Source organism: Megalobrama amblycephala, linkage group LG1 (assembly GCF_018812025.1).
Source record: "Megalobrama amblycephala isolate DHTTF-2021 linkage group LG1, ASM1881202v1, whole genome shotgun sequence".
In the NCBI taxonomy this organism is placed as follows: Eukaryota; Metazoa; Chordata; class Actinopteri; order Cypriniformes; family Xenocyprididae; genus Megalobrama; species Megalobrama amblycephala.
In genome coordinates this window covers 9,939,612-9,948,735 of record NC_063044.1, presented here as the reverse complement: position 1 = coordinate 9,948,735, position 9,124 = coordinate 9,939,612, and the positions used below count along the sequence as shown (strand labels likewise).

The 9,124-nt window shown below is 40.0% G+C and overlaps 1 protein-coding gene and 1 long non-coding RNA gene across 2 annotated transcripts in view; both read left to right on the top strand.

The window, feature by feature from the left end:
- The window catches only part of LOC125243440 (zinc finger protein 239-like), a 79,921-nt gene that overhangs the window by 52,593 nt on the left and 18,204 nt on the right, over positions 1-9,124 (top strand). The gene's annotated exons all lie outside the window — the stretch shown is intronic.
- Positions 4,906-5,723, top strand: LOC125243856. The gene is made up of 3 exons (XR_007179159.1): positions 4,906-5,047; positions 5,128-5,221; positions 5,504-5,723. It is a non-coding gene; the product is annotated as an uncharacterized LOC125243856 (long non-coding RNA).

The window sequence follows — 9,124 nt, the reverse complement described above, 5'->3', positions numbered from 1 at the left end:
TCCTCTTTAATAAACTCAATCTTCATGTCTTCAGTCTCCTCTTTAATAAACTCCATCTTTATGTCTTCAGTCTCCTCCTCTTTAATAAACGGCATCTTTAAGAAGAGAATTAACAGAGTTAATGGTTTAGACAAAAACACTGAAAACTAACACTATAATAAACACTTTTTATGTAAGCATTTATGATCTACACTTGATATTTAATGAATTATAAATGATTACACTAATGAAAACATGATCAGTTAGTGTTTGTTGTTCTTGTTCATGTTCACTGTTTGAGCAGCACGTGTCGTGATTCACTGAATCATTTCTAGTGTTTGATTCAATTGACTCGGAGTTGAAAAGTTCAGTTTCTCCATCATTACTCCCAGAGACTGAACTCGTGTTCACGATAAACTGATTTATGATATAAAGAGAGAGAAATGAGACGCAGGTTTACTGTTTCTCATCAGTGGATATGAGCTTTACCCACACAATTATCCTTCATTACAGTTAGATAATAAATACATTAAATAGTAAATTAACTCATTTCACATGGCTTGTTAAAAAAACAAATATAATTCATTGAACTGTTCCTATCGATTAAAACAGCTTAAATTCTTAAAACAAACCTTTCTTCAGCAGAATCACAGCAGATGCAGGAGTTCGGCGCAGTCCTATGACGTCATGTCATCACTCCAAAATAAAAGTCCTGTTCACACACAGCATTGTCTAAAACAGTGGTTCTCAACCGGTGGGACACTCTCCCGGGGGGGCGCGAGTGGCTACAGGATGGGAGGGAAAAAAACTTTTATTACTAAACTACTGTCATAAAAAGTTATAGTTTTGTATACATAACTCCTGAATAAAAATTTAAATGTGTTTGGACTGATTACAAAAAAAAAAGTTTTGAACAAATTTGATTGGTTTGTCGATAGTGAGCGCAAATGCAGGTGATAAGCGGTTTTATTAAGCGAGTCATTGAGTCGTTCATTCACGATTCGTTCAAACGGCCGATTCATCAAGAATGAGACAGATGTTTGTGAATGGGTCATTGAATCTTTGACTCAAACGATTTGTTCAAAATACTGAATCATTCAAAACACGATTGAGTGTTGCTGTGAGATGCATTATGTTGTGATCTTTGTTTGGATTCACCGGATCTATTTTCGCTGCTAAAATACACCAAAACAGTCATTATTTCGTCTAAAATGTAAGTTACTTAATATTATTATTGAACTGTCATAGTGTCACATTTTCAATCGCGAGGTGATGGTCAATTAAGTGATGGTCATTTGTCAGCTCTCTTGGTCGTCAGGTCGTGTGATGTATGTTGCTGAACTGTATTTAAATGTTATAAATATAAAAACACCACATTCAACTGCAGTATGTCAATTTAGTTTACTTACGTGTGCTATCTTGGTGTCTTTTAATCTAATGTGTGCCTGAGATATTTAAACAAAACATGGGAGCCATAAACAAACCTTTACCAAACAAACACAGGGCGTCTAGAACAATTAGAGGAAACTACGCCAGGTTTGTTGAGCACTTTTGAAGAGCCGTGCTCTAATTCAGATGAGTTCATCTCATCCCTGATCAAACTCACCTGAAGACCCTGATCCGCTGTTTCAGGTGTGTTTGATCAGGGTTGAGATGAACTCTGCAGGACCCAGTTTGTCCACGCCTGATCTAATGAGTGCTGAACTCATGAAAACAGTCATGATGATATTCAACCTTTTCTATCATCACAAAAACTGCAATTCCACTCATTTCAGTCAAAAGTGCTTGAGACAAAGCAGCAGTTCTCCATTCATTTCTAGCTAAGTCTGGTGAGGTGTTTGATTTCTTTAGAGCTGGAATGTTTGCATCTTCCTGAATTGATGTGGCAATGCAAAATTAAATAATTTCTTCATTTTGCTGTGAGCTGATTGTGTTTTCTTTAGCAGAGATTGACAAGACGTATATGGAAGTAATTTAATGCCAAACGTTTTTGAAATAAAAAGCTTGTTGAATTGCACTAATTGAAAAAAAATATGCATTACATTAGCTGTGCTTGCATTTTGATGCATTGTATTTTTAAGGCTTGCATTTTTATGGGCTGAAATTCAACATGGTCGTATATTTAAGCTGTGAATATTTCAATTAAAAATATTTCACACACATTTTCATTATTAAAAATTCTATAATTTATATTCACCTTTCAGATTTCACTTCCAAAATATTCGTTCTGTTTAAAAATACAACCTATAAAATTCGACTAGCAATTTTCAGTCCATTTTATTTCACTTTTCAAATTCGCTTCCACAAATTCAGTGGGTCAAATTCGGCAGAAAATTCAACATTTCACATCCGGGAACTGCAGAAAAAGCAGTAGAGTGCCGATGCATGATATCCATCTGCTGTTAGTCTTCTTCACCAGCAGGTGCCGCTAGCAGCTGTTTACAAAGACGAGCAATGGCTAGTAAGTCATCATTCATTCATAAAAACGGATTTACAGAATTAGAGCAAGCGGTAAGTGAATGTGTGATGATTATCAGGGCCAGTATAAATGCAGAAAAGCTGATAAAGACACAAAAAGCTGCATTTATGTTTAATTCAGTGTCTTTACGGTTAATTTCCCTGTGTAGGCTATAGCTTTCTCTAGTGAACAAGATAACATTATTGCCCGATGCTGTACAGATCAAACGTTAAATCTGAGGTAGACAAATATTTCTCTCTGTTGTTTAGTTTCCTTAACTTTATATCGCGGCGCTGTGTCGTAATACTAGGATTTCCCTCATTCGTCATAGGATTCCCCCTGCCATCAGGACATATAAGTTAAAACTCTTAACACAGCTTAATGGACTCGAACAGAGATATAAAAGACCAAACTCGCACCTCATTTTTGATGTAAGTTATACTAAAGAGGCTCCAAGAAAGATTACGACATTGGTATTCACGTTTCTATCTTCAATAGCGTTTAAAGATAGCCTGGGTGCCAGCCCGAACCCCGCCCACAACATTTTTTGGGAATATTTCATATTCTGACTAGAATTGAGTATGACCACGTCAGGCTAGTTTAAAGAGAATGACGTAGTCACGAAACCAACTGTAAATTGTTCATCTTGGTGTCAGGTATAATGCAAACATTTTAGATTTTTGATGTTTATTCAAATAAAAGGTAACACTTTATATTAACTAGTTAATATGAACTGCACTTCTACAGCACTTATTAATCTTTGTTAATGTTAATTCCAGCATTTACTAATACATTATTAAAATCAAGAGTTGTATTAACATTAGTTAATGCAGTGTGAACTAACATGAACAATGAAGTGCTGTATGTTTATTAACGTTAACAAAGATTAACAAATACAGTAACAAATGAATTGCTCATGGATAGTTCACGTTTGTTAATACATTATGAATCTTACTGTAAAGTGTTCCCAGATAAACTGTCAAGTAATATGTAAATATTGCTAAGTATTTCACTACTATATGGGATCATACAAAAAAATGCCACAATTTAAAGCTCAATAGCATGTGAAGAGAATGTTTTACAATCACAAAACCAACTGTAAAGTGTTCATCTAGGTGTCAGGTCGAACAGTGATGCGACCTCTCTCTCTCTCTCTCTCTCACACACACACACACACACACACACACACACACAACTCAAAGTACATGCACATATGCTTTTTTTTTTTTTTTTTTTACACATTCATCACACTATTTTTCCTGCTCATATAAATGCTTTGGCAACACAATGTAACATTTGTATAAGCAGGATAATATATGATCAGGTAAAATAAAAATGAAAAAAGTAGAACGAATTGTGTGATGAACGTGTAAAAAAAAAAAGAAAAAAAAAAGAAAAGAGAAATAGTATATATGGATGTACTTTGAGTGAGGTGTGTTTGAACATGTGCATGTCTACAAGAGTTTGGTAGAAGGTAGAAACGTGAATACCAATGTTGTAACTTTAGAGACGGTCCCTAAATTTGCGAATATTAAACGTTCAGCGTCAAACTAACTTTATGCCAGTATCTGCTTTATAGTATAACTTAGCCTCTATAGTATAACTTAAATCAAAAATGAGGTGCGAGTTTGGTCTTTTATATCTCTGTTCGAGTCCATTAAGCTGTGTTAAGAGTTTTATATGTCCTGATGGCAGGGGGAATCCTATGACGAATGAGGGAAATCCTAGTATTACAACACAGCGCCGCGATATAAAGTTAAGGAAAATACACAACAGAAAGAAATATTTTTCTACCTCAGATTTAACGTTTGATCTGTACACCAGCATCGGGCAATAACGTTATCTTGTTTACTAGAGAAAGCTATAGCCTACACAGGGAAATTAACCGTAAAGACACTGAATTAAAAATAAATGCAGCTTGTGTGTCTTTATCAGCTTTTCTGCATTTATACTGGCCCTGATAATCATCACACATTCACTTACCACTTGCTCTAATTCTGTAAATCTGTTTTTATGAATGAATGATGACTTACTAGCTGTTGCTCGTCTTTGTAAACAGCTGCTAGCGGCACCTGCTGGTGAAGAAGACTAACAGCAGATGGAGATCATGCATCGGCACTCTACTGCTTTTCCTGCAGTTCCCAGATGTGAAATGTTGAATTTTCTGCCGAATTTGACCCACTGAATTTGTGGAAGCGAATTTGAAAAGCGAAATAAAATGGACTGAAAATTGCTAGTCGAATTTTATAGGTTGTATTTTTAAACAGGATGAATATTTTGGAAGTGAAATCTGAAAGGTGAATATAAATTATTGAATTTTTAATAATGAAAATGTGTGTGAAATATTTTTAATTGAAATATTCACAGCTTAAATATATGACCATGTTGAATTTCAGCCAATAAAAATGCAAGCCTTAAAGATACAGTGCATCAAAATGCAAGCACAGCTAATGTAATGCATATTTTTTTTCAGTTAGTGTAATTCAACAAGCTTTTTATTTCAAAAACATTTGGCATTAATTTACTTCCATAGACGTACCTGGACATTTGAACATGAGAATTGAGAGACTCCAGCGGAGAGCGCTTATTCCTGTGAAGGAGTTTCCTTGAGTAAGTGGTCACACACTGAGTTTTGTCTGTGCAATGCAGGGATTGTTGTTGAACATAACTGAACTCATTTCTCCCGTCAGATCAACTTTGTGATGAAGATTCTGGGGCTGCAGATCAGGATCATTGAGGAGGACACGGGGGTGAATTTCAGGATCCATGAAGGACGAGATCATGGTAATGAACCAGCACTACGGTCAAAGGACAGGACTGGACGTGGCACGCTCCAAGATAACACATCTAGTGACTAACTGAATGTTGAACCTGTAACAGTGTTGAGGCTCTTGACTGCAGTTGTTTCGCATGACCTCTCTAGTCTTTTAGTATTGATCAGATTCACTTGAGTTTCTGATTCACTTTCAGGTCTTCTGCTGTGCAAATGATTCACTTGAGTTTCTGATTCACTTTCAGATCTTCTGCTGTTCAAATGATTCACTTGAGTTTCTGATTCTCTTTCAGATCTTCTCCTCGCTGCTCGTCCTCCTTCACCACCTTTTTCACTGTCACTGTTTTACAACTTGTATGTGGAGATTATTTATTCTAATTTTAATTTAAGAATTACTTATCGTATTTTACTACTTGTTATTCATTAAGTATTTATGTATTATGTTAGTTTAAGAAATGTTAGTGTTCCAGTTTTTGACTGTTTTTAATGTTTTATTCTCTTCAACACTCGTGATTTGCAGCTTGTAAATAAAGCTCATTTTGGTTCTTGTTTCTCATCTCTGGTGTGATTCTTGTGTCCGTCGGCTCCGTTATCACTGAGTTACAGCATTATAAAAGTAACTAATTACCAGGGAAAGTAACTATTGCGTTTATTTATTTTTTTTAAATGGGTCAAATAACCTTAATATTAAATAAATCTAAAAATAAATTATTCTGGATCCGATTTCTTGGTAGCAAGAAAACGTAGTTTCGTATTTGTTTAAATACTCCTATGTTATGTTTTCAATTCATCTATTTAATTATGAAAAGTGAACAGCAAGAGTAAGATGCATCAAAGATGCGCAATATATCGGGAGGCATGGAGTGGGTCAGACATGAGTTTGACCATTAAGTTTTGTTAAGCCTTTCTTTAAAGTAAATTTCGTTCAGTAAAAATTGTATCTTAATTTTAATCAATGTTTCATCAACCAATTGCCTGGATTTAATAAGAAGCAAATATAGCAAACAAAAATCCTGACATGGAGGCGCAGGCGCAATCACATGCGCGTGAACTGAAGCGCGTTTTATAATGAACCGAGGCAGCTTGCCTCACAGACATGAGAATATCTATAGAAAGCTTGAAATATCTACTTTAAATAATTAAAAACGAAAAGAAATAGGCTACTCTTAATGACGTGCATTTTCTCAGGTGCGTCCACGGAGATGATGAAAGTCAATGTCAACTTCATCTTTGCAGCCGACACTGATTCAGAAAACATTACTTTATTAATAAACAATTAAAATGTCTCCTTGATGTTTTTGTCACATTCATAATCATTACTTTTGCCGGTTCTTTATGGCAAGCTTTATGCCTGCGCTCGAGTGCTATAGCCTTTAAGAAATTGAATTTATAAATGTGATTAGTCAACTAATGGCTTAAATGAAAAACTACTAGTCGACTAGAAAAAAAACTTATTTCACATATTTTCGATCCAGTTTGAGCTCGCGCTCCGCTCGCATGCTCACAGACACACACACAGAGCATCGTGCATTATTATTATTTTAAAATAATATTTGTGTATGACTAACCCCAACACACACCAGGGAAAAAACTTTGCAGGTCCTATGGCTGAGAGAGAGCTGGATGAAAACCGCTTCAGTGAGCTCAGTTAAAACGCGGCATTTTTTGTCTGTAACGGAGAAAAAGTAATTCGTTTGATTACTCGTTACTGATAAAAGTAACACCGTTATTCCCATAATCCCATCACTGATCACGTCTATCTAGATCAGATTTCTCAGTCTTGTGTGGGTTTTCTGTGTCATTTAATGCTTTGCTCAGATGGAGTAGTTCAGAACGGGACTCTGTTTTCAGACACTGGAATCAAACTGCTGTCCCACAACCAAAAACCATTTTAAGTATTAAATTATCTCTACCAAGAAAACACCTTTTTATTATAATTAAGCACTATTTTTTGAGTGTTATTCTATATAGGGAACGAGGGTTACCTTTGTAACCGAGACGTTCCCATTCAGTCGGTCACGTTCGACGTACGTCGGACAGACCGACGAATAGGAATCCCTACCAAAGCGCCACAGGAGCTGCCCTCCTCCAGCGCTCTGTTGTAAGCCACCTGAACCCCCTTGCCTGCGGACGGTGGGACAGGGCTAACACACAGAGAGGGTCGATCACTGTTGTTCCCACACCCATTCAGTGAGACTATTGGATAACGCTGGGAAAGCGTAACCTTTCGTTAGGAAAGGAACGCTGCGGAAGCCACATCCTTCCCCGAAGGAGTTATGTGGAGAAGTACAAATGGACTAACCCTGTAGGACTGAGCTACATATGGAAGAACTGGTGTGACTCCAACTCGGTTAGAGATGGGTTCTCCCAGAGGGAAAGACACGGGCTTCGTTTAGGAGCAGCTGTGGAGAAAGCCATATGGGATCCCTGTAGGGTCACACATATGGAACCCAGCCTAAATCCGGTTCTCAATGATGCAACGGAGTATAGGCCTGGCGCCGGCCACTCCGCCACGTCGGCTGCCGAAGGGTAACCGGAGGACTCAACAGGGTCTGCCCGTAGGGACTCTCTGGAGCAAAGAAGCGCATGCAGCGCAGCAAGCCGACACTAAGCCGGGGCCTCTCCGTGCCTCTGACCTAAGGGCGAGAACGCGGGAGGAGACCGGCTCGACACGATGGCTATAATATCTAGCGAACGTGTTAGGTGTCGCCCAGCCCGCAGCTCTACAAATGTCTGTTAGCGAGGCGCCACGAGCCAGCGCCCAGGAGGATGCTACACCTCTCGTGGAGTGAGCATGCAACCTGAGCGGGCAGGGCACGCCCTGAGCTTGGTAAGCCAGGGCGATGGCATCCACTATCCAGTGGGCCATCCTCTGCTTGGAGACAGCCTTTCCCTTCTGCTGGCCTCCGTAACAGACAAAGAGCTGGTCTGAGGTCCTGAAGCTTCGAGTTCTGTCTATGTACAGTCGCAAGGCGCGGACTGGACAGAGCAAAGCCAGGGCTGGGTCTGCCTCCTCCGAGGGCAGTGCTTGCAGGCTCACCACCTGGTCCCTGAAGGGAGTGGTTGGAACCTTGGGCACATAGCCAGGCCGGGGTCTCAGTACCACATGGCTATCACCCGGCCTGAACTCCAGGCACGATTCGTCGACCGAAAATGACTGCAGGTCCCCTACCCTCTTGATGGAGGCCAATGCAACCAGCAGCAAAGTCTTCATAGACAAAATCTTTAGGTCTGCCGATTGCAAAGGCTCAAAGGGAGCAATCTGAAGTGCTCTTAGCACCAGAGCGAGGTCCCAAGAGGGTATGGAGGGGGGACGAGGAGGATTTAACCGTCTCGCCCCCCTAAGGAACCTGACGACCAGGTCGTGCTGACCAACAGATTTACCATCTATGTGGTCGTGATATGCGGAGATAGCAGCAGTATGGACTTTGAGGGTGGAAGGGGACAGCCTACGCTCCAACCCTTGCTGCAAGAAGGAAAGCACGACTCCGATCGAGCATCTTCGGGGGTCTTCTCGGCGAGACAAACACCACTCGACGAACAGGTTCCACTTCGAGGCGTAAGCACGTCTCGTAGACAGTGCACGAGCCGAAGTGATGGTGTTAAGTACCTCGGGGGGTAAGTCACCTAGAACCTCCGCGTCCCGTCCAGGGACCAGACATGGAGTTTCCAGAGGTCTGGACGCGGGTGCCAAAGAGTGCCCCATCTCTGAGAAAGAAGGTCTTTCCTCGGAGGAATGGGCCAGGGAGGGGCTGTCTCGAGGAGTGAGAGTTCTGGGAACCAGGTCCGGTTGGGCCAGTAAGGCGCAACTAGCAAGACCTGCTCCTCGTCCTCCCTGACTTTGCACAGAGTCTGTGGAAGTAGGCTCACTGGGGGAAACGCATATTTGCGCAGGCCCCGGGGCCAGCTGTGTG